Source organism: Garra rufa, chromosome 1 (genome assembly GCF_049309525.1).
Source record: "Garra rufa chromosome 1, GarRuf1.0, whole genome shotgun sequence".
Taxonomy (NCBI): domain Eukaryota; kingdom Metazoa; phylum Chordata; class Actinopteri; order Cypriniformes; family Cyprinidae; genus Garra; species Garra rufa.
The window spans coordinates 79,681,491-79,706,101 of record NC_133361.1 but is presented as its reverse complement, the minus strand read 5'-3'; the positions used below and the strand labels follow the sequence as shown (position 1 = coordinate 79,706,101).

The window sequence follows — 24,611 nt, the reverse complement described above, 5'->3', positions numbered from 1 at the left end:
TGGCCTAAAAAACATGTAAAACACTTAAAACTCTATAATACATGTAAATGATTGTAATAAATAGAGCGGTAAAACACGTCTTTCTAAAAGCCAGCATATTATATAAATAGTTAAGAAAAGGCAAAAGCTTACAGCACCTTGTATTCCCAGGCGGTCTCCCATCCAAGTACTAACCAGGCCCGACGCTGCTTAGCTTCCGAGATCAGACGAGATCGGGCGCTCTCAGCGCGGTATGGCCATAAGCGAGGGCTGCTCCAAAAAGTGGGCTATTTAAAGATCAGCCTCCGTAAAAGCCAGCATATTATATAAATAGTGAAGAAAAGGCAAAAGCTTACAGCACCTGGTATTCCCAGGCGGTCTCCCATCCAAGTACTAACCAGGCCCGACGCTGCTTAGCTTCCGAGATCAGACGAGATCGGGCGCTCTCAGCGCGGTATGGCCATAAGCGAGGGCTGCTCCAAAAAGTGGGCTATTTAAAGACCAGCCTCCGTAAAAGCCAGCATATTATATAAATTGTGAAGAAAAGGCAAAAGCTTACAGCACCTGGTATTCCCAGGCGGTCTCCCATAAAAGTGTAACAATCGGCCTTATCAGCCGAGTTACAAGACTAAAATGGGGTCAGATTTAACTGTGAGAGATGACTAGTGGTTAAAAGAATGAGACATAAAAGAAAATTGGTTTGAAATAGATTTGGTGTATTTACAAGGTTCACATAAAAGACTTTAAAACAACACGATAAAACTAGGTAAACTCTGTTAAAAGAATACAGTTCATTTGTCCATACCCTAAAAACAGGTAAACTCTGTTAAAAGAATACAGTTCATTTGTCCATACCCTAAAAACAGTCCAAGAACCCCAGTGTGTTGATAAGTCCAATGTGAGTGTCCACCAGTGTATATACAATCCACAGAAAGTGTAATCCAAAGTTTGCAGGTGGTGAATGGAAAGGTGAGCTCTAAAATTAGCAACTCCTCAATCCAACAGTTTGGTGACTGTCCTTTGTTTGTCATGCTGCTCTCTTATACAGTTGTACTTCCTGCTTCCTGTCATGTGTCTAGTCACATGACAGGCCAACCATCCATTTATTAAAGACACATACACTTAAAATGTTAAGAGTAATAAAATGGCCTAAAAAACATGTAAAACACTTAAAACTCTATAATACATGTAAATGATTGTAATAAATAGAGCGGTAAAACAAGTCTTTCTAAAAGCCAGCATATTATATAAATAGTGAAGAAAAGGCAAAAGCTTACAGCACCTGGTATTCCCAGGAGGTCTCCCATCCAAGTACTAACCAGGCCCGACGCTGCTTAGCTTCCGAGATCAGACGAGATCGGGCGCTCTCAGCGCGGTATGGCCATAAGCGAGGGCTGCTCCAAAAAGTGGGCTATTTAAAGATCAGCCTCCGTAAAAGCCAGCATATTATATAAATAGTGAAGAAAAGGCAAAAGCTTACAGCACCTGGTATTCCCAGGCGGTCTCCCATCCAAGTACTAACCAGGCCCGACGCTGCTTAGCTTCCGAGATCAGACGAGATCGGGCGCTCTCAGCGCGGTATGGCCATAAGCGAGGGCTGCTCCAAAAAGTGGGCTATTTAAAGATCAGCCTCCGTAAAAGCCAGCATATTATATAAATAGTGAAGAAAAGGCAAAATCTTACAGCACCTGGTATTCCCAGGCGGTCTCCCATAAAAGTGTAACAATCGGCCTTATCAGCCGAGTTACAAGACTAAAATGGGGTCAGATTTAACTGTGAGAGATGACTAGTGGTTAAAAGAATGAGACATAAAAGAAAATTGGTTTAAATAGATTTGGTGTATTTACAAGGTTCACATAAAAGACTTTAAAACAACACGATAAAACTAGGTAAACTCTGTTAAAAGAATACAGTTCATTTGTCCATACCCTAAAAACAGGTAAACTCTGTTAAAAGAATACAGTTCATTTGTCCATACCCTAAAAACAGTCCAAGAACCCCAGTGTGTTGATAAGTCCAATGTGAGTGTCCACCAGTGTATATACAATCCACAGAAAGTGTAATCCAAAGTTTGCAGGTGGTGAATGGAAAGGTGAGCTCTAAAATTAGCAACTCCTCAATCCAACAGTTTGGTGACTGTCCTTTGTTTGTCATGCTGCTCTCTTATACAGTTGTACTTCCTGCTTCCTGTCATGTGTCTAGTCACATGACAGGCCAACCATCCATTTATTAAAGACACATACACTTAAAATGTTAAGAGTAATAAAATGGCCTAAAAAACATGTAAAACACTTAAAACTCTATAATACATGTAAATGATTGTAATAAATAGAGCGGTAAAACACGTCTTTCTAAAAGCCAGCATATTATATAAATAGTGAAGAAAAGGCAAAAGCTTACAGCACCTGGTATTCCCAGGCGGTCTCCCATCCAAGTACTAACCAGGCCCGACGCTGCTTAGCTTCCGAGATCAGACGAGATCGGGCACTCTCAGCGCGGTATGGCCATAAGCGAGGGCTGCTCCAAAAAGTGGGCTATTTAAAGATCAGCCTCCGTAAAAGCCAGCATATTATATAAATAGTGAAGAAAAGGCAAAAGCTTACAGCACCTGGTATTCCCAGGCGGTCTCCCATCCACGTACTAACCAGGCCCGACACTGCTTAGCTTCCGAGATCAGACGAGATCGGGCACTCTCAGCGCGGTATGGCCATAAGCGAGGGCTGCTCCAAAAAGTGGGCTATTTAAAGATCAGCCTCCGTATAAGCCAGCATATTATATAAATAGTGAAGAAAAGGCAAAAGCTTACAGCACCTGGTATTCCCAGGCGGTCTCCCATAAAAGTGTAACAATCGGCCTTATCAGCCGAGTTACAAGACTAAAATGGGGTCAGATTTAACTGTGAGAGATGACTAGTGGTTAAAAGAATGAGACATAAAAGAAAATTGGTTTAAATAGATTTGGTGTATTTACAAGGTTCACATAAAAGACTTTAAAACAACACGATAAAACTAGGTAAACTCTGTTAAAAGAATACAGTTCATTTGTCCATACCCTAAAAACAGGTAAACTCTGTTAAAAGAATACAGTTCATTTGTCCATACCCTAAAAACAGTCCAAGAACCCCAGTGTGTTGATAAGTCCAATGTGAGTGTCCACCAGTGTATATACAATCCACAGAAAGTGTAATCCAAAGTTTGCAGGTGGTGAATGGAAAGGTGAGCTCTAAAATTAGCAACTCCTCAATCCAACAGTTTGGTGACTGTCCTTTGTTTGTCATGCTGCTCTCTTATACAGTTGTACTTCCTGCTTCCTGTCATGTGTCTAGTCACATGACAGGCCAACCATCTATTTATTAAAGACACATACACTTAAAATGTTAAGAGTAATAAAATGGCCTAAAAAACATGTAAAACACTTAAAACTCTATAATACATGTAAATGATTGTAATAAATAGAGCGGTAAAACAAGTCTTTCTAAAAGCCAGCATATTATATAAATAGTGAAGAAAAGGCAAAAGCTTACAGCACCTGGTATTCCCAGGCGGTCTCCCATTCAAGTACTAACCAGGCCCGACGCTGCTTAGCTTCCGAGATCAGACGAGATCGGGCGCTCTCAGCGCGGTATGGCCATAAGCGAGGGCTGCGCCAAAAAGTGGGCTATTTAAAGATCAGCCTCCGTAAAAGCCAGCATATTATATAAATAGTGAAGAAAAGGCAAGAGCTTACAGCACCTGGTATTCCCAGGCGGTCTCCCATCCAAGTACTAATCAGGCCCGACGCTGCTTAGCTTCCGAGATCAGACGAGATCGGGCGCTCTCAGCGCGGTATGGCCATAAGCGAGGGCTGCTCCAAAAAGTGGGCTATTTAAAGATCAGCCTCCGTAAAAGCCAGCATATTATATAAATAGTGAAGAAAAGGCAAAAGCTTACAGCACCTGGTATTCCCAGGCGGTCTCCCATAAAAGTGTAACAATCGGCCTTATCAGCCGAGTTACAAGACTAAAATGGGGTCAGATTTAACTGTGAGAGATGACTAGTGGTTAAAAGAATGAGACATAAAAGAAAATTGGTTTAAATAGATTTGGTGTATTTACAAGGTTCACATAAAAGACTTTAAAACAACACGATAAAACTAGGTAAACTCTGTTAAAAGAATACAGTTCATTTGTCCATACCCTAAAAACAGGTAAACTCTGTTAAAAGAATACAGTTAATTTGTCCATACCCTAAAAACAGTCCAAGAACCCCAGTGTGTTGATAAGTCCAATGTGAGTGTCCACCAGTGTATATACAATCCACAGAAAGTGTAATCCAAAGTTTGCAGGTGATGAATGGAAAGGTGAGCTCTAAAATTAGCAACTCCTCAATCCAACAGTTTGGTGACTGTCCTTTGTTTGTCATGCTGCTCTCTTATACAGTTGTACTTCCTGCTTCCTGTCATGTGTCTAGTCACATGACAGGCCAACCATCCATTTATTAAAGACACATACACTTAAAATGTTAAGAGTAATAAAATGGCCTAAAAAACATGTAAAACACTTAAAACTCTATAATACATGTAAATGATTGTAATAAATAGAGCGGTAAAACACGTCTTTCTAAAAGCCAGCATATTATATAAATAGTGAAGAAAAGGCAAAAGCTTACAGCACCTGGTATTCCCAGGCGGTCTCCCATCCAAGTACTAACCAGGCCCGACGCTGCTTAGCTTCCGAGATCAGACGAGATCGGGCGCTCTCAGCGCGGTATGGCCATAAGCGAGGGCTGCTCCAAAAAGTGGGCTATTTAAAGATCAGCCTCCGTAAAAGCCAGCATATTATATAAATAGTGAAGAAAAGGCAAAAGCTTACAGCACCTGGTATTCCCAGGCGGTCTCCCATCCACGTACTAACCAGGCCCGACACTGCTTAGCTTCCGAGATCAGACGAGATCGGGCACTCTCAGCGCGGTATGGCCATAAGCGAGGGCTGCTCCAAAAAGTGGGCTATTTAAAGATCAGCCTCCGTATAAGCCAGCATATTATATAAATAGTGAAGAAAAGGCAAAAGCTTACAGCACCTGGTATTCCCAGGCGGTCTCCCATAAAAGTGTAACAATCGGCCTTATCAGCCGAGTTACAAGACTAAAATGGGGTCAGATTTAACTGTGAGAGATGACTAGTGGTTAAAAGAATGAGACATAAAAGAAAATTGGTTTAAATAGATTTGGTGTATTTACAAGGTTCACATAAAAGACTTTAAAACAACACGATAAAACTAGGTAAACTCTGTTAAAAGAATACAGTTCATTTGTCCATACCCTAAAAACAGGTAAACTCTGTTAAAAGAATACAGTTCATTTGTCCATACCCTAAAAACAGTCCAAGAACCCCAGTGTGTTGATAAGTCCAATGTGAGTGTCCACCAGTGTATATACAATCCACAGAAAGTGTAATCCAAAGTTTGCAGGTGGTGAATGGAAAGGTGAGCTCTAAAATTAGCAACTCCTCAATCCAACAGTTTGGTGACTGTCCTTTGTTTGTCATGCTGCTCTCTTATACAGTTGTACTTCCTGCTTCCTGTCATGTGTCTAGTCACATGACAGGCCAACCATCTATTTATTAAAGACACATACACTTAAAATGTTAAGAGTAATAAAATGGCCTAAAAAACATGTAAAACACTTAAAACTCTATAATACATGTAAATGATTGTAATAAATAGAGCGGTAAAACAAGTCTTTCTAAAAGCCAGCATATTATATAAATAGTGAAGAAAAGGCAAAAGCTTACAGCACCTGGTATTCCCAGGCGGTCTCCCATTCAAGTACTAACCAGGCCCGACGCTGCTTAGCTTCCGAGATCAGACGAGATCGGGCGCTCTTAGCGCGGTATGGCCATAAGCGAGGGCTGCGCCAAAAAGTGGGCTATTTAAAGATCAGCCTCCGTAAAAGCCAGCATATTATATAAATAGTGAAGAAAAGGGAAGAGCTTACAGCACCTGGTATTCCCAGGCGGTCTCCCATCCAAGTACTAATCAGGCCCGACGCTGCTTAGCTTCCGAGATCAGACGAGATCGGGCGCTCTCAGCGCGGTATGGCCATAAGCGAGGGCTGCTCCAAAAAGTGGGCTATTTAAAGATCAGCCTCCGTAAAAGCCAGCATATTATATAAATAGTGAAGAAAAGGCAAAAGCTTACAGCACCTGGTATTCCCAGGCGGTCTCCCATAAAAGTGTAACAATCGGCCTTATCAGCCGAGTTACAAGACTAAAATGGGGTCAGATTTAACTGTGAGAGATGACTAGTGGTTAAAAGAATGAGACATAAAAGAAAATTGGTTTAAATAGATTTGGTGTATTTACAAGGTTCACATAAAAGACTTTAAAACAACACGATAAAACTAGGTAAACTCTGTTAAAAGAATACAGTTCATTTGTCCATACCCTAAAAACAGGTAAACTCTGTTAAAAGAATACAGTTCATTTGTCCATACCCTAAAAACAGTCCAAGAACCCCAGTGTGTTGATAAGTCCAATGTGAGTGTCCACCAGTGTATATACAATCCACAGAAAGTGTAATCCAAAGTTTGCAGGTGGTGAATGGAAAGGTGAGCTCTAAAATTAGCAACTCCTCAATCCAACAGTTTGGTGACTGTCCTTTGTTTGTCATGCTGCTCTCTTATACAGTTGTACTTCCTGCTTCCTGTCATGTGTCTAGTCACATGACAGGCCAACCATCCATTTATTAAAGACACATACACTTAAAATGTTAAGAGTAATAAAATGGCCTAAAAAACATGTAAAACACTTAAAACTCTATAATACATGTAAATGATTGTAATAAATAGAGCGGTAAAACACGTCTTTCTAAAAGCCAGCATATTATATAAATAGTGAAGAAAAGGCAAAAGCTTACAGCACCTGGTATTCCCAGGCGGTCTCCCATCCAAGTACTAACCAGGCCCGACGCTGCTTAGCTTCCGAGATCAGACGAGATCGGGCGCTCTCAGCGCGGTATGGCCATAAGCGAGGGCTGCTCCAAAAAGTGGGCTATTTAAAGATCAGCCTCCGTAAAAGCCAGCATATTATATAAATAGTGAAGAAAAGGCAAAAGCTTACAGCACCTGGTATTCCCAGGCGGTCTCCCATAAAAGTGTAACAATCGGCCTTATCAGCCGAGTTACAAGACTAAAATGGGGTCAGATTTAACTGTGAGAGATGACTAGTGGTTAAAAGAATGAGACATAAAAGAAAATTGGTTTAAATAGATTTGGTGTATTTACAAGGTTCACATAAAAGACTTTAAAACAACACGATAAAACTAGGTAAACTCTGTTAAAAGAATACAGTTCATTTGTCCATACCCTAAAAACAGGTAAACTCTGTTAAAAGAATACAGTTAATTTGTCCATACCCTAAAAACAGTCCAAGAACCCCAGTGTGTTGATAAGTCCAATGTGAGTGTCCACCAGTGTATATACAATCCACAGAAAGTGTAATCCAAAGTTTGCAGGTGGTGAATGGAAAGGTGAGCTCTAAAATTAGCAACTCCTCAATCCAACAGTTTGGTGACTGTCCTTTGTTTGTCATGCTGCTCTCTTATACAGTTGTACTTCCTGCTTCCTGTCATGTGTCTAGTCACATGACAGGCCAACCATCCATTTATTAAAGACACATACACTTAAAATGTTAAGAGTAATAAAATGGCCTAAAAAACATGTAAAACACTTAAAACTCTATAATACATGTAAATGATTGTAATAAATAGAGCGGTAAAACACGTCTTTCTAAAAGCCAGCATATTATATAAATAGTGAAGAAAAGGCAAAAGCTTACAGCACCTGGTATTCCCAGGCGGTCTCCCATCCAAGTACTAACCAGGCCCGACGCTGCTTAGCTTCCGAGATCAGACGAGATCGGGCGCTCTCAGCGCGGTATGGCCATAAGCCAGGGCTGCTCCAAAAAGTGGGCTATTTAAAGATCAGCCTCCGTATAAGCCAGCATATTATATAAATAGTGAAGAAAAGGCAACAGCTTACAGCACCTGGTATTCCCAGGCGGTCTCCCATCCAAGTACTAACCAGGCCCGACGCTGCTTAGCTTCCGAGATCAGACAAGATCGGGCTCTCTCAGCGCGGTATGGCCATAAGCGAGGGCTGCTCCAAAAAGTGGGCTATTTAAAGATCAGCCTCCGTAAAAGCCAGCATATTATATAAATAGTGAAGAAAAGGCAAAAGCTTACAGCACCTGGTATTCCCAGGCGGTCTCCCATAAAAGTGTAACAATCGGCCTTATCAGCCGAGTTACAAGACTAAAATGGGGTCAGATTTAACTGTGAGAGATGACTAGTGGTTAAAAGAATGAGACATAAAAGAAAATTGGTTTAAATAGATTTGGTGTATTTACAAGGTTCACATAAAAGACTTTAAAACAACACGATAAAACTAGGTAAACTCTGTTAAAAGATTACAGTTCATTTGTCCATACCCTAAAAACAGGTAAACTCTGTTAAAAGAATACAGTTCATTTGTCCATACCCTAAAAACAGTCCAAGAACCCCAGTGTGTTGATAAGTCCAATGTGAGTGTCCACCAGTGTATATACAATCCACAGAAAGTGTAATCCAAAGTTTGCAGGTGATGAATGGAAAGGTGAGCTCTAAAATTAGCAACTCCTCAATCCAACAGTTTGGTGACTGTCCTTTGTTTGTCATGCTGCTCTCTTATACAGTTGTACTTCCTGCTTCCTGTCATGTGTCTAGTCACATGACAGGCCAACCATCCATTTATTAAAGACACATACACTTAAAATGTTAAGAGTAATAAAATGGCCTAAAAAACATGTAAAACACTTAAAACTCTATAATACATGTAAATGATTGTAATAAATAGAGCGGTAAAACACGTCTTTCTAAAAGCCAGCATATTATATAAATAGTTAAGAAAAGGCAAAAGCTTACAGCACCTGGTATTCCCAGGCGGTCTCCCATCCAAGTACTAACCAGGCCCGACGCTGCTTAGCTTCCGAGATCAGACGAGATCGGGCGCTCTCAGCGCGGTATGGCCATAAGCGAGGGCTGCTCCAAAAAGTGGGCTATTTAAAGATCAGCCTCCGTAAAAGCCAGCATATTATATAAATAGTGAAGAAAAGGCAAAAGCTTACAGCACCTGGTATTCCCAGGCGGTCTCCCATCCAAGTACTAACCAGGCCCGACGCTGCTTAGCTTCCGAGATCAGACGAGATCGGGCGCTCTCAGCGCGGTATGGCCATAAGCGAGGGCTGCTCCAAAAAGTGGGCTATTTAAAGACCAGCCTCCGTAAAAGCCAGCATATTATATAAATTGTGAAGAAAAGGCAAAAGCTTACAGCACCTGGTATTCCCAGGCGGTCTCCCATAAAAGTGTAACAATCGGCCTTATCAGCCGAGTTACAAGACTAAAATGGGGTCAGATTTAACTGTGAGAGATGACTAGTGGTTAAAAGAATGAGACATAAAAGAAAATTGGTTTGAAATAGATTTGGTGTATTTACAAGGTTCACATAAAAGACTTTAAAACAACACGATAAAACTAGGTAAACTCTGTTAAAAGAATACAGTTCATTTGTCCATACCCTAAAAACAGGTAAACTCTGTTAAAAGAATACAGTTCATTTGTCCATACCCTAAAAACAGTCCAAGAACCCCAGTGTGTTGATAAGTCCAATGTGAGTGTCCACCAGTGTATATACAATCCACAGAAAGTGTAATCCAAAGTTTGCAGGTGGTGAATGGAAAGGTGAGCTCTAAAATTAGCAACTCCTCAATCCAACAGTTTGGTGACTGTCCTTTGTTTGTCATGCTGCTCTCTTATACAGTTGTACTTCCTGCTTCCTGTCATGTGTCTAGTCACATGACAGGCCAACCATCCATTTATTAAAGACACATACACTTAAAATGTTAAGAGTAATAAAATGGCCTAAAAAACATGTAAAACACTTAAAACTCTATAATACATGTAAATGATTGTAATAAATAGAGCGGTAAAACAAGTCTTTCTAAAAGCCAGCATATTATATAAATAGTGAAGAAAAGGCAAAAGCTTACAGCACCTGGTATTCCCAGGAGGTCTCCCATCCAAGTACTAACCAGGCCCGACGCTGCTTAGCTTCCGAGATCAGACGAGATCGGGCGCTCTCAGCGCGGTATGGCAATAAGCGAGGGCTGCTCCAAAAAGTGGGCTATTTAAAGATCAGCCTCCGTAAAAGCCAGCATATTATATAAATAGTGAAGAAAAGGCAAAAGCTTACAGCACCTGGTATTCCCAGGCGGTCTCCCATCCAAGTACTAACCAGGCCCGACGCTGCTTAGCTTCCGAGATCAGACGAGATCGGGCGCTCTCAGCGCGGTATGGCCATAAGCGAGGGCTGCTCCAAAAAGTGGGCTATTTAAAGATCAGCCTCCGTAAAAGCCAGCATATTATATAAATAGTGAAGAAAAGGCAAAATCTTACAGCACCTGGTATTCCCAGGCGGTCTCCCATAAAAGTGTAACAATCGGCCTTATCAGCCGAGTTACAAGACTAAAATGGGGTCAGATTTAACTGTGAGAGATGACTAGTGGTTAAAAGAATGAGACATAAAAGAAAATTGGTTTAAATAGATTTGGTGTATTTACAAGGTTCACATAAAAGACTTTAAAACAACACGATAAAACTAGGTAAACTCTGTTAAAAGAATACAGTTCATTTGTCCATACCCTAAAAACAGGTAAACTCTGTTAAAAGAATACAGTTCATTTGTCCATACCCTAAAAACAGTCCAAGAACCCCAGTGTGTTGATAAGTCCAATGTGAGTGTCCACCAGTGTATATACAATCCACAGAAAGTGTAATCCAAAGTTTGCAGGTGGTGAATGGAAAGGTGAGCTCTAAAATTAGCAACTCCTCAATCCAACAGTTTGGTGACTGTCCTTTGTTTGTCATGCTGCTCTCTTATACAGTTGTACTTCCTGCTTCCTGTCATGTGTCTAGTCACATGACAGGCCAACCATCCATTTATTAAAGACACATACACTTAAAATGTGAAGAGTAATAAAATGGCCTAAAAAACATGTAAAACACTTAAAACTCTATAATACATGTAAATGATTGTAATAAATAGAGCGGTAAAACACGTCTTTCTAAAAGCCAGCATATTATATAAATAGTGAAGAAAAGGCAAAAGCTTACAGCACCTGGTATTCCCAGGCGGTCTCCCATCCAAGTACTAACCAGGCCCGACGCTGCTTAGCTTCCGAGATCAGACGAGATCGGGCGCTCTCAGCGCAGTATGGCCATAAGCGAGGGCTGCTCCAAAAAGTGGGCTATTTAAAGATCAGCCTCCGTAAAAGCCAGCATATTATATAAATAGTGAAGAAAAGGCAAAAGCTTACAGCACCTGGTATTCCCAGGCGGTCTCCCATCCACGTACTAACCAGGCCCGACACTGCTTAGCTTCCGAGATCAGACGAGATCGGGCACTCTCAGCGCGGTATGGCCATAAGCGAGGGCTGCTCCAAAAAGTGGGCTATTTAAAGATCAGCCTCCGTATAAGCCAGCATATTATATAAATAGTGAAGAAAAGGCAAAAGCTTACAGCACCTGGTATTCCCAGGCGGTCTCCCATAAAAGTGTAACAATCGGCCTTATCAGCCGAGTTACAAGACTAAAATGGGGTCAGATTTAACTGTGAGAGATGACTAGTGGTTAAAAGAATGAGACATAAAAGAAAATTGGTTTAAATAGATTTGGTGTATTTACAAGGTTCACATGAAAGACTTTAAAACAACACGATAAAACTAGGTAAACTCTGTTAAAAGAATACAGTTCATTTGTCCATACCCTAAAAACAGGTAAACTCTGTTAAAAGAATACAGTTCATTTGTCCATACCCTAAAAACAGTCCAAGAACCCCAGTGTGTTGATAAGTCCAATGTGAGTGTCCACCAGTGTATATACAATCCACAGAAAGTGTAATCCAAAGTTTGCAGGTGGTGAATGGAAAGGTGAGCTCTAAAATTAGCAACTCCTCAATCCAACAGTTTGGTGACTGTCCTTTGTTTGTCATGCTGCTCTCTTATACAGTTGTACTTCCTGCTTCCTGTCATGTGTCTAGTCACATGACAGGCCAACCATCTATTTATTAAAGACACATACACTTAAAATGTTAAGAGTAATAAAATGGCCTAAAAAACATGTAAAACACTTAAAACTCTATAATACATGTAAATGATTGTAATAAATAGAGCGGTAAAACAAGTCTTTCTAAAAGCCAGCATATTATATAAATAGTGAAGAAAAGGCAAAAGCTTACAGCACCTGGTATTCCCAGGCGGTCTCCCATTCAAGTACTAACCAGGCCCGACGCTGCTTAGCTTCCGAGATCAGACGAGATCGGGCGCTCTCAGCGCGGTATGGCCATAAGCGAGGGCTGCGCCAAAAAGTGGGCTATTTAAAGATCAGCCTCCGTAAAAGCCAGCATATTATATAAATAGTGAAGAAAAGGCAAGAGCTTACAGCACCTGGTATTCCCAGGCGGTCTCCCATCCAAGTACTAATCAGGCCCGACGCTGCTTAGCTTCCGAGATCAGACGAGATCGGGCGCTCTCAGCGCGGTATGGCCATAAGCGAGGGCTGCTCCAAAAAGTGGGCTATTTAAAGATCAGCCTCCGTAAAAGCCAGCATATTATATAAATAGTGAAGAAAAGGCAAAAGCTTACAGCACCTGGTATTCCCAGGCGGTCTCCCATAAAAGTGTAACAATCGGCCTTATCAGCCGAGTTACAAGACTAAAATGGGGTCAGATTTAACTGTGAGAGATGACTAGTGGTTAAAAGAATGAGACATAAAAGAAAATTGGTTTAAATAGATTTGGTGTATTTACAAGGTTCACATAAAAGACTTTAAAACAACACGATAAAACTAGGTAAACTCTGTTAAAAGAATACAGTTCATTTGTCCATACCCTAAAAACAGGTAAACTCTGTTAAAAGAATACAGTTAATTTGTCCATACCCTAAAAACAGTCCAAGAACCCCAGTGTGTTGATAAGTCCAATGTGAGTGTCCACCAGTGTATATACAATCCACAGAAAGTGTAATCCAAAGTTTGCAGGTGGTGAATGGAAAGGTGAGCTCTAAAATTAGCAACTCCTCAATCCAACAGTTTGGTGACTGTCCTTTGTTTGTCATGCTGCTCTCTTATACAGTTGTACTTCCTGCTTCCTGTCATGTGTCTAGTCACATGACAGGCCAACCATCCATTTATTAAAGACACATACACTTAAAATGTTAAGAGTAATAAAATGGCCTAAAAAACATGTAAAACACTTAAAACTCTATAATACATGTAAATGATTGTAATAAATAGAGCGGTAAAACACGTCTTTCTAAAAGCCAGCATATTATATAAATAGTGAAGAAAAGGCAAAAGCTTACAGCACCTGGTATTCCCAGGCGGTCTCCCATCCAAGTACTAACCAGGCCCGACGCTGCTTAGCTTCCGAGATCAGACGAGATCAGGCGCTCTCAGCGCGGTATGGCCATAAGCCAGGGCTGCTCCAAAAAGTGGGCTATTTAAAGATCAGCCTCCGTATAAGCCAGCATATTATATAAATAGTGAAGAAAAGGCAACAGCTTACAGCACCTGGTATTCCCAGGCGGTCTCCCATCCAAGTACTAACCAGGCCCGACGCTGCTTAGCTTCCGAGATCAGACAAGATCGGGCTCTCTCAGCGCGGTATGGCCATAAGCGAGGGCTGCTCCAAAAAGTGGGCTATTTAAAGATCAGCCTCCGTAAAAGCCAGCATATTATATAAATAGTGAAGAAAAGGCAAAAGCTTACAGCACCTGGTATTCCCAGGCGGTCTCCCATAAAAGTGTAACAATCGGCCTTATCAGCCGAGTTACAAGACTAAAATGGGGTCAGATTTAACTGTGAGAGATGACTAGTGGTTAAAAGAATGAGACATAAAAGAAAATTGGTTTAAATAGATTTGGTGTATTTACAAGGTTCACATAAAAGACTTTAAAACAACACGATAAAACTAGGTAAACTCTGTTAAAAGATTACAGTTCATTTGTCCATACCCTAAAAACAGGTAAACTCTGTTAAAAGAATACAGTTCATTTGTCCATACCCTAAAAACAGTCCAAGAACCCCAGTGTGTTGATAAGTCCAATGTGAGTGTCCACCAGTGTATATACAATCCACAGAAAGTGTAATCCAAAGTTTGCAGGTGATGAATGGAAAGGTGAGCTCTAAAATTAGCAACTCCTCAATCCAACAGTTTGGTGACTGTCCTTTGTTTGTCATGCTGCTCTCTTATACAGTTGTACTTCCTGCTTCCTGTCATGTGTCTAGTCACATGACAGGCCAACCATCCATTTATTAAAGACACATACACTTAAAATGTTAAGAGTAATAAAATGGCCTAAAAAACATGTAAAACACTTAAAACTCTATAATACATGTAAATGATTGTAATAAATAGAGCGGTAAAACACGTCTTTCTAAAAGCCAGCATATTATATAAATAGTTAAGAAAAGGCAAAAGCTTACAGCACCTGGTATTCCCAGGCGGTCTCCCATCCAAGTACTAACCAGGCCCGACGCTGCTTAGCTTCCGAGATCAGACGAGATCGGGCGCTCTCAGCGCGGTATGGCCATAAGCGAGGGCTGCTCCAAAAAGTGGGCTATTTAAAGATCAGCCTCCGTAAAAGCCAGCATATTATATAAATAGTGAAGAAAAGGCAAAAGCTTACAGCACCTGGTATTCCCAGGCGGTCTCCCATCCACGTACTAACCAGGCCCGACACTGCTTAGCTTCCGAGATCAGACGAGATCGGGCACTCTCAGCGCGGTATGGCCATAAGCGAGGGCTGCTCCAAAAAGTGGGCTATTTAAAGATCAGCCTCCGTATAAGCCAGCATATTATATAAATAGTGAAGAAAAGGCAAAAGCTTACAGCACCTGGTATTCCCAGGCGGTCTCCCATAAAAGTGTAACAATCGGCCTTATCAGCCGAGTTACAAGACTAAAATGGGGTCAGATTTAACTGTGAGAGATGACTAGTGGTTAAAAGAATGAGACATAAAAGAAAATTGGTTTAAATAGATTTGGTGTATTTACAAGGTTCACATAAAAGACTTTAAAACAACACGATAAAACTAGGTAAACTCTGTTAAAAGAATACAGTTCATTTGTCCATACCCTAAAAACAGGTAAACTCTGTTAAAAGAATACAGTTCATTTGTCCATACCCTAAAAACAGTCCAAGAACCCCAGTGTGTTGATAAGTCCAATGTGAGTGTCCACCAGTGTATATACAATCCACAGAAAGTGTAATCCAAAGTTTGCAGGTGGTGAATGGAAAGGTGAGCTCTAAAATTAGCAACTCCTCAATCCAACAGTTTGGTGACTGTCCTTTGTTTGTCATGCTGCTCTCTTATACAGTTGTACTTCCTGCTTCCTGTCATGTGTCTAGTCACATGACAGGCCAACCATCTATTTATTAAAGACACATACACTTAAAATGTTAAGAGTAATAAAATGGCCTAAAAAACATGTAAAACACTTAAAACTCTATAATACATGTAAATGATTGTAATAAATAGAGCGGTAAAACAAGTCTTTCTAAAAGCCAGCATATTATATAAATAGTGAAGAAAAGGCAAAAGCTTACAGCACCTGGTATTCCCAGGCGGTCTCCCATTCAAGTACTAACCAGGCCCGACGCTGCTTAGCTTCCGAGATCAGACGAGATCGGGCGCTCTCAGCGCGGTATGGCCATAAGCGAGGGCTGCGCCAAAAAGTGGGCTATTTAAAGATCAGCCTCCGTAAAAGCCAGCATATTATATAAATAGTGAAGAAAAGGCAAGAGCTTACAGCACCTGGTATTCCCAGGCGGTCTCCCATCCAAGTACTAATCAGGCCCGACGCTGCTTAGCTTCCGAGATCAGACGAGATCGGGCGCTCTCAGCGCGGTATGGCCATAAGCGAGGGCTGCTCCAAAAAGTGGGCTATTTAAAGATCAGCCTCCGTAAAAGCCAGCATATTATATAAATAGTGAAGAAAAGGCAAAAGCTTACAGCACCTGGTATTCCCAGGCGGTCTCCCATAAAAGTGTAACAATCGGCCTTATCAGCCGAGTTACAAGACTAAAATGGGGTCAGATTTAACTGTGAGAGATGACTAGTGGTTAAAAGAATGAGACATAAAAGAAAATTGGTTTAAATAGATTTGGTGTATTTACAAGGTTCACATAAAAGACTTTAAAACAACACGATAAAACTAGGTAAACTCTGTTAAAAGAATACAGTTCATTTGTCCATACCCTAAAAACAGGTAAACTCTGTTAAAAGAATACAGTTAATTTGTCCATACCCTAAAAACAGTCCAAGAACCCCAGTGTGTTGATAAGTCCAATGTGAGTGTCCACCAGTGTATATACAATCCACAGAAAGTGTAATCCAAAGTTTGCAGGTGGTGAATGGAAAGGTGAGCTCTAAAATTAGCAACTCCTCAATCCAACAGTTTGGTGACTGTCCTTTGTTTGTCATGCTGCTCTCTTATACAGTTGTACTTCCTGCTTCCTGTCATGTGTCTAGTCACATGACAGGCCAACCATCCATTTATTAAAGACACATACACTTAAAATGTTAAGAGTAATAAAATGGCCTAAAAAACATGTAAAACACTTAAAACTCTATAATACATGTAAATGATTGTAATAAATAGAGCGGTAAAACACGTCTTTCTAAAAGCCAGCATATTATATAAATAGTGAAGAAAAGGCAAAAGCTTACAGCACCTGGTATTCCCAGGCGGTCTCCCATCCAAGTACTAACCAGGCCCGACGCTGCTTAGCTTCCGAGATCAGACGAGATCGGGCGCTCTCAGCGCGGTATGGCCATAAGCCAGGGCTGCTCCAAAAAGTGGGCTATTTAAAGATCAGCCTCCGTATAAGCCAGCATATTATATAAATAGTGAAGAAAAGGCAACAGCTTACAGCACCTGGTATTCCCAGGCGGTCTCCCATCCAAGTACTAACCAGGCCCGACGCTGCTTAGCTTCCGAGATCAGACAAGATCGGGCTCTCTCAGCGCGGTATGGCCATAAGCGAGGGCTGCTCCAAAAAGTGGGCTATTTAAAGATCAGCCTCCGTAAAAGCCAGCATATTATATAAATAGTGAAGAAAAGGCAAAAGCTTACAGCACCTGGTATTCCCAGGCGGTCTCCCATAAAAGTGTAACAATCGGCCTTATCAGCCGAGTTACAAGACTAAAATGGGGTCAGATTTAACTGTGAGAGATGACTAGTGGTTAAAAGAATGAGACATAAAAGAAAATTGGTTTAAATAGATTTGGTGTATTTACAAGGTTCACATAAAAGACTTTAAAACAACACGATAAAACTAGGTAAACTCTGTTAAAAGATTACAGTTCATTTGTCCATACCCTAAAAACAGGTAAACTCTGTTAAAAGAATACAGTTCATTTGTCCATACCCTAAAAACAGTCCAAGAACCCCAGTGTGTTGATAAGTCCAATGTGAGTGTCCACCAGTGTATATACAATCCACAGAAAGTGTAATCCAAAGTTTGCAGGTGATGAATGGAAAGGTGAGCTCTAAAATTAGCAACTCCTCAATCCAACAGTTTGGTGACTGTCCTTTGTTTGTCATGCTGCTCTCTTATACAGTTGTACTTCCTGCTTCCTGTCATGTGTCTAGTCACATGACAGGCCAACCATCCATTTATTAAAGACACATACACTTAAAATGTTAAGAGTAATAAAATGGCCTAAAAAACATGTAAAACACTTAAAACTCTATAATACATGTAAATGATTGTAATAAATAGAGCGGTAAAACACGTCTTTCTAAAAGCCAGCATATTATATAAATAGTTAAGAAAAGGCAAAAGCTTACAGCACCTGGTATTCCCAGGCGGTCTCCCATCCAAGTACTAACCAGGCCCGACGCTGCTTAGCTTCCGAGATCAGACGAGATCGGGCGCTCTCAGCGCGGTATGGCCATAAGCGAGGGCTGCTCCAAAAAGTGGGCTATTTAAAGATCAGCCTCCGTAAAAGCCAGCATATTATATAAATAGTGAAGAAAAGGCAAAAGCTTACAGCACCTGGTATTCCCAGGCGGTCTCCCATCCAAGTACTAACCAGGCCCGACGCTGCTTAGCTTCCGAGATCAGACGAGATCGGGCGCTCTCAGCGCGGTATGGCCATAAGCGAGGGCTGCTCCAAAAAGTGGGCTATTTAAAGACCAGCCTCCGTAAAAGCCAGCATATTATATAAATTGTGAAGAAAAGGCAAAAGCTTACAGCACCTGGTATTCCCAGGCGGTCTCCCATAAAAGTGTAACAATCGGCCTTATCAGCCGAGTTACAAGACTAAAATGGGGTCAGATTTAACTGTGAGAGATGACTAGTGGTTAAAAGAATGAGACATAAAAGAAAATTGGTTTGAAATAGATTTGGTGTATTTACAAGGTTCACATAAAAGACTTTAAAACAACACGATAAAACTAGGTAAACTCTGTTAAAAGAATACAGTTCATTTGTCCATACCCTAAAAACAGGTAAACTCTGTTAAAAGAATACAGTTCATTTGTCCATACCCTAAAAACAGTCCAAGAACCCCAGTGTGTTGATAAGTCCAATGTGAGTGTCCACCAGTGTATATACAATCCACAGAAAGTGTAATCCAAAGTTTGCAGGTGGTGAATGGAAAGGTGAGCTCTAAAATTAGCAACTCCTCAATCCAACAGTTTGGTGACTGTCCTTTGTTTGTCATGCTGCTCTCTTATACAGTTGTACTTCCTGCTTCCTGTCATGTGTCTAGTCACATGACAGGCCAACCATCCATTTATTAAAGACACATACACTTAAAATGTTAAGAGTAATAAAATGGCCTAAAAAACATGTAAAACACTTAAAACTCTATAATACATGTAAATGATTGTAATAAATAGAGCGGTAAAACAAGTCTTTCTAAAAGCCAGCATATTATATAAATAGTGAAGAAAAGGCAAAAGCTTACAGCACCTGGTATTCCCAGGAGGTCTCCCATCCAAGTACTAACCAGGCCCGACGCTGCTTAGCTTCCGAGATCAGACGAGATCGGGCGCTCTCAGCGCGGTATGGCCATAAGCGAGGGCTGCTCCAAAAAGTGGGCTATTTAAAGATCAGCCTCCGTAAAAGCCAGCATATTATATAAATAGTGAAGAAAAGGCAAAAGCTTACAGCACCTGGTATTCCCAGGCGGTCTCCCATCCAAGTACTAACCAGGCCCGACGCTGCTTAGCTTCCGAGATCAGACGAGATCGGGCGCTCTCAGCGCGGTATGGCCATAAGCGAGGGCTGCTCCAAAAAGTGGGCTATTTAAAGATCAGCCTCCGTAAAAGCCAGCATATTATATAAATAGTGAAGAAAAGGCAAAATCTTACAGCACCTGGTATTCCCAGGCGGTCTCCCATAAAAGTGTAACAATCGGCCTTATCAGCCGAGTTACAAGACTAAAATGGGGTCAGATTTAACTGTGAGAGATGACTAGTGGTTAAAAGAATGAGACATAAAAGAAAATTGGTTTAAATAGATTTGGTGTATTTACAAGGTTCACATAAAAGACTTTAAAACAACACGATAAAACTAGGTAAACTCTGTTAAAAGAATACAGTTCATTTGTCCATACCCTAAAAACAGGTAAACTCTGTTAAAAGAATACAGTTCATTTGTCCATACCCTAAAAACAGTCCAAGAACCCCAGTGTGTTGATAAGTCCAATGTGAGTGTCCACCAGTGTATATACAATCCACAGAAAGTGTAATCCAAAGTTTGCAGGTGGTGAATGGAAAGGTGAGCTCTAAAATTAGCAACTCCTCAATCCAACAGTTTGGTGACTGTCCTTTGTTTGTCATGCTGCTCTCTTATACAGTTGTACTTCCTGCTTCCTGTCATGTGTCTAGTCACATGACAGGCCAACCATCCATTTATTAAAGACACATACACTTAAAATGTTAAGAGTAATAAAATGGCCTAAAAAACATGTAAAACACTTAAAACTCTATAATACATGTAAATGATTGTAATAAATAGAGCGGTAAAACACGTCTTTCTAAAAGCCAGCATATTATATAAATAGTTAAGAAAAGGCAAAAGCTTACAGCACCTGGTATTCCCAGGCGGTCTCCCATCCAAGTACTAACCAGGCCCGACGCTGCTTAGCTTCCGAGATCAGACGAGATCGGGCGCTCTCAGCGCGGTATGGCCATAAGCGAGGGCTGCTCCAAAAAGTGGGCTATTTAAAGATCAGCCTCCGTAAAAGCCAGCATATTATATAAATAGTGAAGAAAAGGCAAAAGCTTACAGCACCTAGTATTCCCAGGCGGTCTCCCATCCAAGTACTAACCAGGCCCGACGCTGCTTAGCTTCCGAGATCAGACGAGATCGGGCGCTCTCAGCGCGGTATGGCCATAAGCGAGGGCTGCTCCAAAAAGTGGGCTATTTAAAGACCAGCCTCCGTAAAAGCCAGCATATTATATAAATTGTGAAGAAAAGGCAAAAGCTTACAGCACCTGGTATTCCCAGGCGGTCTCCCATAAAAGTGTAACAATCGGCCTTATCAGCCGAGTTACAAGACTAAAATGGGGTCAGATTTAACTGTGAGAGATGACTAGTGGTTAAAAGAATGAGACATAAAAGAAAATTGGTTTGAAATAGATTTGGTGTATTTACAAGGTTCACATAAAAGACTTTAAAACAACACGATAAAACTAGGTAAACTCTGTTAAAAGAATACAGTTCATTTGTCCATACCCTAAAAACAGGTAAACTCTGTTAAAAGAATACAGTTCATTTGTCCATACCCTAAAAACAGTCCAAGAACCCCAGTGTGTTGATAAGTCCAATGTGAGTGTCCACCAGTGTATATACAATCCACAGAAAGTGTAATCCAAAGTTTGCAGGTGGTGAATGGAAAGGTGAGCTCTAAAATTAGCAACTCCTCAATCCAACAGTTTGGTGACTGTCCTTTGTTTGTCATGCTGCTCTCTTATACAGTTGTACTTCCTGCTTCCTGTCATGTGTCTAGTCACATGACAGGCCAACCATCCATTTATTAAAGACACATACACTTAAAATGTTAAGAGTAATAAAATGGCCTAAAAAACATGTAAAACACTTAAAACTCTATAATACATGTAAATGATTGTAATAAATAGAGCGGTAAAACACGTCTTTCTAAAAGCCAGCATATTATATAAATAGTGAAGAAAAGGCAAAAGCTTACAGCACCTGGTATTCCCAGGCGGTCTCCCATTCAAGTACTAACCAGGCCCGACGCTGCTTAGCTTCCGAGATCAGACGAGATCGGGCGCTCTCAGCGCGGTATGGCCATAAGCGAGGGCTGCGCCAAAAAGTGGGCTATTTAAAGATCAGCCTCCGTAAAAGCCAGCATATTATATAAATAGTGAAGAAAAGGCAAGAGCTTACAGCACCTGGTATTCCCAGGCGGTCTCCCATCCAAGTACTAACCAGGCCCGACGCTGCTTAGCTTCCGAGATCAGACGAGATCGGGCGCTCTCAGCGCGGTATGGCCATAAGCGAGGGCTGCTCCAAAAAGTGGGCTATTTAAAGATCAGCCTCCGTAAAAGCCAGCATATTATATAAATAGTGAAGAAAAGGCAAAAGCTTACAGCACCTGGTATTCCCAGGCGGTCTCCCATAAAAGTGTAACAATCGGCCTTATCAGCCGAGTTACAAGACTAAAATGGGGTCAGATTTAACTGTGAGAGATGACTAGTGATTAAAAGAATGAGACATAAAAGAAAATTGGTTTAAATAGATTTGGTGTATTTACAAGGTTCACATAAAAGACTTTAAAACAACACGATAAAACTAGGTAAACTCTGTTAAAAGAATACAGTTCATTTGTCCATACCCTAAAAACAGGTAAACTCTGTTAAAAGAATACAGTTCATTTGTCCATACCCTAAAAACAGTCCAAGAACCCCAGTGTGTTGATAAGTCCAATGTGAGTGTCCACCAGTGTATATACAATCCACAGAAAGTGTAATCCAAAGTTTGCAGGTGGTGAATGGAAAGGTGAGCTCTAAAATTGGCAACTCCTCAATCCAACAGTTTGGTGACTGTCCTTTGTTTGTCATGCTGCTCTCTTATACAGTTGTACTTCCTGCTTCCTGTCATGTGTCTAGTCACATGACAGGCCAACCATCCATTTATTAAAGACACATACACTTAAAATGTTAAGAGTAATAAAATGGCCTAAAAAACATGTAAAACACTTAAAACTCTATAATACATGTAAATGATTGTAATAAATAGAGCGGTAAAACACGTCTTTCTAAAAGCCAGCATATTATATAAATAGTGAAGAAAAGGCAAAAGCTTACAGCACCTGGTATTCCCAGGCGGTCTCCCATTCAAGTACTAACCAGGCCCGACGCTGCTTAGCTTCCGAGATCAGACGAGATCGGGCGCTCTCAGCGCGGTATGGCCATAAGCGAGGGCTGCTCCAAAAAGTGGGCTATTTAAAGATCAGCCTCCGTAAAAGCCAGCATATTATATAAATAGTGAAGAAAAGGCAAAAGCTTACAGCACCTGGTATTCCCAGGCGGTCTCCCATAAAAGTGTAACAATCGGCCTTATCAGCCGAGTTACAAGACTAAAATGGGGTCAGATTTAACTGTGAGAGATGACTAGTGGTTAAAAGAATGAGACATAAAAGAAAATTGGTTTAAATAGATTTGGTGTATTTACAAGGTTCACATAAAAGACTTTAAAACAACACGATAAAACTAGGTAAACTCTGTTAAAAGAATACAGTTCATTTGTCCATACCCTAAAAACAGGTAAACTCTGTTAAAAGAATACAGTTAATTTGTCCATACCCTAAAAACAGTCCAAGAACCCCAGTGTGTTGATAAGTCCAATGTGAGTGTCCACCAGTGTATATACAATCCACAGAAAGTGTAATCCAAAGTTTGCAGGTGGTGAATGGAAAGGTGAGCTCTAAAATTAGCAACTCCTCAATCCAACAGTTTGGTGACTGTCCTTTGTTTGTCATGCTGCTCTCTTATACAGTTGTACTTCCTGCTTCCTGTCATGTGTCTAGTCACATGACAGGCCAACCATCCATTTATTAAAGACACATACACTTAAAATGTTAAGAGTAATAAAATGGCCTAAAAAACATGTAAAACACTTAAAACTCTATAATACATGTAAATGATTGTAATAAATAGAGCGGTAAAACAAGTCTTTCTAAAAGCCAGCATATTATATAAATAGTGAAGAAAAGGCAAAAGCTTACAGCACTTGGTATTCCCAGGAGGTCTCCCATCCAAGTACTAACCAGGCCCGACGCTGCTTAGCTTCCGAGATCAGACGAGATCGGGCGCTCTCAGCGCGGTATGGCCATAAGCGAGGGCTGCTCCAAAAAGTGGGCTATTTAAAGATCAGCCTCCGTAAAAGCCAGCATATTATATAAATAGTGAAGAAAAGGCAAGAGCTTACAGCACCTGGTATTCCCAGGCGGTCTCCCATCCAAGTACTAACCAGGCCCGACGCTGCTTAGCTTCCGAGATCAGACGAGATCGGGCGCTCTCAGCGCGGTATGGCCATAAGCGAGGGCTGCTCCAAAAAGTGGGCTATTTAAAGATCAGCCTCCGTAAAAGCCAGCATATTATATAAATAGTGAAGAAAAGGCAAAAGCTTACAGCACCTGGTATTCCCAGGCGGTCTCCCATAAAAGTGTAACAATCGGCCTTATCAGCCGAGTTACAAGACTAAAATGGGGTCAGATTTAACTGTGAGAGATGACTAGTGGTTAAAAGAATGAGACATAAAAGAAAATTGGTTTAAATAGATTTGGTGTATTTACAAGGTTCACATAAAAGACTTTAAAACAACACGATAAAACTAGGTAAACTCTGTTAAAAGAATACAGTTCATTTGTCCATACCCTAAAAACAGGTAAACTCTGTTAAAAGAATACAGTTCATTTGTCCATACCCTAAAAACAGTCCAAGAACCCCAGTGTGTTGATAAGTCCAATGTGAGTGTCCACCAGTGTATATACAATCCACAGAAAGTGTAATCCAAAGTTTGCAGGTGGTGAATGGAAAGGTGAGCTCTAAAATTAGCAACTCCTCAATCCAACAGTTTGGTGACTGTCCTTTGTTTGTCATGCTGCTCTCTTATACAGTTGTACTTCCTGCTTCCTGTCATGTGTCTAGTCACATGACAGGCCAACCATCCATTTATTAAAGACACATACACTTAAAATGTTAAGAGTAATAAAATGGCCTAAAAAACATGTAAAACACTTAAAACTCTATAATACATGTAAATGATTGTAATAAATAGAGCGGTAAAACAAGTCTTTCTAAAAGCCAGCATATTATATAAATAGTGAAGAAAAGGCAAAAGCTTACAGCACTTGGTATTCCCAGGAGGTCTCCCATCCAAGTACTAACCAGGCCCGACGCTGCTTAGCTTCCGAGATCAGACGAGATCGGGCGCTCTCAGCGCGGTATGGCCATAAGCGAGGGCTGCTCCAAAAAGTGGGCTATTTAAAGATCAGTCTCCGTAAAAGCCAGCATATTATAT

The 24,611-nt window shown here is 40.8% G+C and overlaps 43 non-coding genes across 43 annotated transcripts; all 43 read right to left on the bottom strand.

Annotated features, from left to right (window-relative positions):
- Positions 1-125: 125 nt before the first annotated feature.
- On the bottom strand, positions 126-244 carry LOC141318022 (5S ribosomal RNA). The gene has a single exon (XR_012352364.1). It is a non-coding gene; the product is annotated as a 5S ribosomal RNA (ribosomal RNA).
- Positions 245-328: 84 nt separating this feature from the next.
- On the bottom strand, positions 329-447 carry LOC141308248 (5S ribosomal RNA). Its single transcript, XR_012347176.1, has one exon. It is a non-coding gene; the product is annotated as a 5S ribosomal RNA (ribosomal RNA).
- An 802-nt stretch (positions 448-1,249) lies between these two features.
- LOC141295611 (5S ribosomal RNA) lies at positions 1,250-1,368 on the bottom strand. The gene has a single exon (XR_012341105.1). It is a non-coding gene; the product is annotated as a 5S ribosomal RNA (ribosomal RNA).
- An 84-nt stretch (positions 1,369-1,452) lies between these two features.
- LOC141308115 (5S ribosomal RNA) lies at positions 1,453-1,571 on the bottom strand. The gene has a single exon (XR_012347044.1). It is a non-coding gene; the product is annotated as a 5S ribosomal RNA (ribosomal RNA).
- An 801-nt stretch (positions 1,572-2,372) lies between these two features.
- On the bottom strand, positions 2,373-2,491 carry LOC141297376 (5S ribosomal RNA). The gene has a single exon (XR_012341375.1). It is a non-coding gene; the product is annotated as a 5S ribosomal RNA (ribosomal RNA).
- An 84-nt stretch (positions 2,492-2,575) lies between these two features.
- LOC141318782 (5S ribosomal RNA) lies at positions 2,576-2,694 on the bottom strand. Its single transcript, XR_012353078.1, has one exon. It is a non-coding gene; the product is annotated as a 5S ribosomal RNA (ribosomal RNA).
- An 801-nt stretch (positions 2,695-3,495) lies between these two features.
- LOC141296739 (5S ribosomal RNA) lies at positions 3,496-3,614 on the bottom strand. The gene has a single exon (XR_012341297.1). It is a non-coding gene; the product is annotated as a 5S ribosomal RNA (ribosomal RNA).
- An 84-nt stretch (positions 3,615-3,698) lies between these two features.
- LOC141294912 (5S ribosomal RNA) lies at positions 3,699-3,817 on the bottom strand. The gene has a single exon (XR_012340987.1). It is a non-coding gene; the product is annotated as a 5S ribosomal RNA (ribosomal RNA).
- Positions 3,818-4,618: 801 nt separating this feature from the next.
- Positions 4,619-4,737, bottom strand: LOC141307994 (5S ribosomal RNA). The gene has a single exon (XR_012346923.1). It is a non-coding gene; the product is annotated as a 5S ribosomal RNA (ribosomal RNA).
- Positions 4,738-4,821: 84 nt separating this feature from the next.
- On the bottom strand, positions 4,822-4,940 carry LOC141318781 (5S ribosomal RNA). Its single transcript, XR_012353077.1, has one exon. It is a non-coding gene; the product is annotated as a 5S ribosomal RNA (ribosomal RNA).
- Positions 4,941-5,741: 801 nt separating this feature from the next.
- On the bottom strand, positions 5,742-5,860 carry LOC141317860 (5S ribosomal RNA). The gene has a single exon (XR_012352213.1). It is a non-coding gene; the product is annotated as a 5S ribosomal RNA (ribosomal RNA).
- Positions 5,861-5,944: 84 nt separating this feature from the next.
- LOC141294901 (5S ribosomal RNA) lies at positions 5,945-6,063 on the bottom strand. Its single transcript, XR_012340986.1, has one exon. It is a non-coding gene; the product is annotated as a 5S ribosomal RNA (ribosomal RNA).
- An 801-nt stretch (positions 6,064-6,864) lies between these two features.
- On the bottom strand, positions 6,865-6,983 carry LOC141307872 (5S ribosomal RNA). The gene has a single exon (XR_012346803.1). It is a non-coding gene; the product is annotated as a 5S ribosomal RNA (ribosomal RNA).
- Positions 6,984-7,784: 801 nt separating this feature from the next.
- Positions 7,785-7,903, bottom strand: LOC141307750 (5S ribosomal RNA). The gene has a single exon (XR_012346690.1). It is a non-coding gene; the product is annotated as a 5S ribosomal RNA (ribosomal RNA).
- Positions 7,904-7,987: 84 nt separating this feature from the next.
- LOC141318848 (5S ribosomal RNA) lies at positions 7,988-8,106 on the bottom strand. Its single transcript, XR_012353140.1, has one exon. It is a non-coding gene; the product is annotated as a 5S ribosomal RNA (ribosomal RNA).
- An 801-nt stretch (positions 8,107-8,907) lies between these two features.
- LOC141307629 (5S ribosomal RNA) lies at positions 8,908-9,026 on the bottom strand. The gene has a single exon (XR_012346585.1). It is a non-coding gene; the product is annotated as a 5S ribosomal RNA (ribosomal RNA).
- An 84-nt stretch (positions 9,027-9,110) lies between these two features.
- LOC141307495 (5S ribosomal RNA) lies at positions 9,111-9,229 on the bottom strand. Its single transcript, XR_012346453.1, has one exon. It is a non-coding gene; the product is annotated as a 5S ribosomal RNA (ribosomal RNA).
- Positions 9,230-10,031: 802 nt separating this feature from the next.
- Positions 10,032-10,150, bottom strand: LOC141311355 (5S ribosomal RNA). The gene has a single exon (XR_012348821.1). It is a non-coding gene; the product is annotated as a 5S ribosomal RNA (ribosomal RNA).
- An 84-nt stretch (positions 10,151-10,234) lies between these two features.
- On the bottom strand, positions 10,235-10,353 carry LOC141307373 (5S ribosomal RNA). The gene has a single exon (XR_012346332.1). It is a non-coding gene; the product is annotated as a 5S ribosomal RNA (ribosomal RNA).
- Positions 10,354-11,154: 801 nt separating this feature from the next.
- Positions 11,155-11,273, bottom strand: LOC141311001 (5S ribosomal RNA). Its single transcript, XR_012348472.1, has one exon. It is a non-coding gene; the product is annotated as a 5S ribosomal RNA (ribosomal RNA).
- Positions 11,274-11,357: 84 nt separating this feature from the next.
- On the bottom strand, positions 11,358-11,476 carry LOC141318780 (5S ribosomal RNA). The gene has a single exon (XR_012353076.1). It is a non-coding gene; the product is annotated as a 5S ribosomal RNA (ribosomal RNA).
- Positions 11,477-12,277: 801 nt separating this feature from the next.
- LOC141296728 (5S ribosomal RNA) lies at positions 12,278-12,396 on the bottom strand. The gene has a single exon (XR_012341296.1). It is a non-coding gene; the product is annotated as a 5S ribosomal RNA (ribosomal RNA).
- Positions 12,397-12,480: 84 nt separating this feature from the next.
- LOC141294890 (5S ribosomal RNA) lies at positions 12,481-12,599 on the bottom strand. The gene has a single exon (XR_012340985.1). It is a non-coding gene; the product is annotated as a 5S ribosomal RNA (ribosomal RNA).
- Positions 12,600-13,400: 801 nt separating this feature from the next.
- On the bottom strand, positions 13,401-13,519 carry LOC141310535 (5S ribosomal RNA). The gene has a single exon (XR_012348020.1). It is a non-coding gene; the product is annotated as a 5S ribosomal RNA (ribosomal RNA).
- An 84-nt stretch (positions 13,520-13,603) lies between these two features.
- Positions 13,604-13,722, bottom strand: LOC141318847 (5S ribosomal RNA). The gene has a single exon (XR_012353139.1). It is a non-coding gene; the product is annotated as a 5S ribosomal RNA (ribosomal RNA).
- An 801-nt stretch (positions 13,723-14,523) lies between these two features.
- On the bottom strand, positions 14,524-14,642 carry LOC141307251 (5S ribosomal RNA). Its single transcript, XR_012346211.1, has one exon. It is a non-coding gene; the product is annotated as a 5S ribosomal RNA (ribosomal RNA).
- An 84-nt stretch (positions 14,643-14,726) lies between these two features.
- LOC141318779 (5S ribosomal RNA) lies at positions 14,727-14,845 on the bottom strand. Its single transcript, XR_012353075.1, has one exon. It is a non-coding gene; the product is annotated as a 5S ribosomal RNA (ribosomal RNA).
- Positions 14,846-15,646: 801 nt separating this feature from the next.
- Positions 15,647-15,765, bottom strand: LOC141296706 (5S ribosomal RNA). The gene has a single exon (XR_012341294.1). It is a non-coding gene; the product is annotated as a 5S ribosomal RNA (ribosomal RNA).
- An 84-nt stretch (positions 15,766-15,849) lies between these two features.
- Positions 15,850-15,968, bottom strand: LOC141294879 (5S ribosomal RNA). The gene has a single exon (XR_012340984.1). It is a non-coding gene; the product is annotated as a 5S ribosomal RNA (ribosomal RNA).
- An 801-nt stretch (positions 15,969-16,769) lies between these two features.
- On the bottom strand, positions 16,770-16,888 carry LOC141307130 (5S ribosomal RNA). Its single transcript, XR_012346090.1, has one exon. It is a non-coding gene; the product is annotated as a 5S ribosomal RNA (ribosomal RNA).
- Positions 16,889-16,972: 84 nt separating this feature from the next.
- Positions 16,973-17,091, bottom strand: LOC141318846 (5S ribosomal RNA). The gene has a single exon (XR_012353138.1). It is a non-coding gene; the product is annotated as a 5S ribosomal RNA (ribosomal RNA).
- Positions 17,092-17,892: 801 nt separating this feature from the next.
- On the bottom strand, positions 17,893-18,011 carry LOC141307008 (5S ribosomal RNA). The gene has a single exon (XR_012345969.1). It is a non-coding gene; the product is annotated as a 5S ribosomal RNA (ribosomal RNA).
- Positions 18,012-18,095: 84 nt separating this feature from the next.
- Positions 18,096-18,214, bottom strand: LOC141306886 (5S ribosomal RNA). The gene has a single exon (XR_012345848.1). It is a non-coding gene; the product is annotated as a 5S ribosomal RNA (ribosomal RNA).
- Positions 18,215-19,016: 802 nt separating this feature from the next.
- LOC141295548 (5S ribosomal RNA) lies at positions 19,017-19,135 on the bottom strand. Its single transcript, XR_012341090.1, has one exon. It is a non-coding gene; the product is annotated as a 5S ribosomal RNA (ribosomal RNA).
- An 84-nt stretch (positions 19,136-19,219) lies between these two features.
- On the bottom strand, positions 19,220-19,338 carry LOC141306764 (5S ribosomal RNA). The gene has a single exon (XR_012345727.1). It is a non-coding gene; the product is annotated as a 5S ribosomal RNA (ribosomal RNA).
- An 801-nt stretch (positions 19,339-20,139) lies between these two features.
- LOC141306643 (5S ribosomal RNA) lies at positions 20,140-20,258 on the bottom strand. The gene has a single exon (XR_012345606.1). It is a non-coding gene; the product is annotated as a 5S ribosomal RNA (ribosomal RNA).
- An 84-nt stretch (positions 20,259-20,342) lies between these two features.
- On the bottom strand, positions 20,343-20,461 carry LOC141311775 (5S ribosomal RNA). The gene has a single exon (XR_012349171.1). It is a non-coding gene; the product is annotated as a 5S ribosomal RNA (ribosomal RNA).
- Positions 20,462-21,263: 802 nt separating this feature from the next.
- On the bottom strand, positions 21,264-21,382 carry LOC141296695 (5S ribosomal RNA). The gene has a single exon (XR_012341293.1). It is a non-coding gene; the product is annotated as a 5S ribosomal RNA (ribosomal RNA).
- Positions 21,383-21,466: 84 nt separating this feature from the next.
- Positions 21,467-21,585, bottom strand: LOC141306521 (5S ribosomal RNA). The gene has a single exon (XR_012345485.1). It is a non-coding gene; the product is annotated as a 5S ribosomal RNA (ribosomal RNA).
- An 801-nt stretch (positions 21,586-22,386) lies between these two features.
- Positions 22,387-22,505, bottom strand: LOC141296684 (5S ribosomal RNA). Its single transcript, XR_012341292.1, has one exon. It is a non-coding gene; the product is annotated as a 5S ribosomal RNA (ribosomal RNA).
- An 801-nt stretch (positions 22,506-23,306) lies between these two features.
- Positions 23,307-23,425, bottom strand: LOC141315257 (5S ribosomal RNA). The gene has a single exon (XR_012350794.1). It is a non-coding gene; the product is annotated as a 5S ribosomal RNA (ribosomal RNA).
- Positions 23,426-23,509: 84 nt separating this feature from the next.
- Positions 23,510-23,628, bottom strand: LOC141306399 (5S ribosomal RNA). The gene has a single exon (XR_012345364.1). It is a non-coding gene; the product is annotated as a 5S ribosomal RNA (ribosomal RNA).
- Positions 23,629-24,429: 801 nt separating this feature from the next.
- Positions 24,430-24,548, bottom strand: LOC141315246 (5S ribosomal RNA). The gene has a single exon (XR_012350783.1). It is a non-coding gene; the product is annotated as a 5S ribosomal RNA (ribosomal RNA).
- Positions 24,549-24,611: the final 63 nt, after the last annotated feature.